Raw genomic sequence first — 1,839 nt, forward strand, 5'->3', positions numbered from 1 at the left:
GTTATTCTACAACTTAAAATTAATACATTTAATCATAGCCCAGGTGTTGTGACATTGTCACGGCCACGTTACGTGGTTGGGATGTCGAGCTGAGTCAGACACACGTGGATGTGGCTGTACTTTTTTGCTGATTGTGCGTGTTTCTATTGGCCCATGATTTTTTTGGACTATTTTGAATTCAAAAGAGAAGGACATAGCCACTTGTTTCGCATACGAGAATCTTATAGTTTCTATTATATTATAGGCACGGTCAGCGGACCAGAAATGGGTTCAAGTGGACATTTATTTGACGATAATATTAATTATATCCTAATGTTATATCAGTTGTTGATAGTTTAATGATTATTTCGTTTGGGGCTCGTACCATAATAATGACCTTCTATTCCACGCATCACGTTTAGGCCTTCTGTTGTTGTCCTTTTTTTACCCGCGTGGATCACCTATCTTATCAATACTATGTTTCCAACAGTATTTTATTTTATTTTTATATATTTTAAAATTTCTTTCATGGGTTAATATGAAATATAATTTTTTAAAAATAAAAAATTATTATTTTAATATATTTTCAAACAAAAAAATATTTGAAAAGATAATAATAGCGCATTTGTAACTCAACTTGCGTGCCCGATCACACCCTATATGGCCGCCATAGATTTGGTAGCACTGGGAGGAGCGTCGAAAAAGTAAATAATTTAATCTGTAAATTCTTCTTCGATGAAAAATGGACGAGAATCTCCGCCCAATCAAGGTTGACAAGACAAATAGAGGTGTTCGAGTCATTATATGTAAGGCTACTTGTTTTATTTTCTTTTGCCTTTCGGTGCCTGCCCCTGTACCATTTGTTATTTTATTTTTGTCTTCCAATCTAACTGAGTCCTCGAATTATTATGCCAACTTTGTTCGTGTCCACCCATCATATACGTGGCATGCTATGCCATGGAGCTAATCTAATTTTTTAAAACTTCTAAAAAATGTTAATGCAATCCACGTACTCTCTCTCTTGCGATCTCTTTTTCTCCCACATACATATTAAGATTAATATTATTAAAATTAATTAATTTAATAAAATAAATAAAAAATATAAAAATATTCAAGTTAAATCAGGTTAATCTTATAACCTCCTAGTTATACACATAAAATTTGTGTAACCTTGTAAGAAAAAAAAAAGCAAAAAATATAAAGATTATTTTTTAATTAATTAAATATTAAAGGATAAAATTAAAATATATAATTAATTAAAAAAATTAAATGTTGAAGAATCTTATTTAACAACAAAGTAAAAATTCAATACAAATTTGATAACCCTGTAAAAAATAAAATGAAAAAGATTCAAAACTCAATTTTTAACGAATAACTGGAAAATAAGCTAAAAAAAAATATATTCCCAAAAAATATAAGAAAAACTGACCTGGGTTCACCAAGATTAGCATGCAAAACCCATCAACTAGTTTGTGATACCTGGATAACTTTTTAAAAGCAAATTAAATAAAATTATGAAATTCAATTATCAACCAACTCTATATTAAAAAGGATATAACAAAAAAAAACTTCAAAAATAAGTGAAAATCCAATAGACAACAAATAAAAAAAATGAAACCTAATTTTCAATTCAATAAAAGCTAAAGGACGAAACTATGAAGACACAAGCTTAAAAAAATAGAAAGAAAAAAAACAAGTAAACCCGAGAATTTTTCTAAACTTTAGTTAATCTATTAAATTTATAATTTATGAAATCATAGGTCTTGGTCCAATCAGAAAACTCAATTCTTAACTAATTTAATGTTAAAAGATAAAATTATAAAAAAAATATTAATTTAAAAAATATATAAAGGAAAAAAA

The sequence above is a fragment of the Populus euphratica genome, unplaced genomic scaffold (genome assembly GCF_000495115.2).
Source record: "Populus euphratica unplaced genomic scaffold, PopEup_1.0 scaffold39.1, whole genome shotgun sequence".
Lineage (NCBI taxonomy): Eukaryota > Viridiplantae > Streptophyta > Magnoliopsida > Malpighiales > Salicaceae > Populus > Populus euphratica.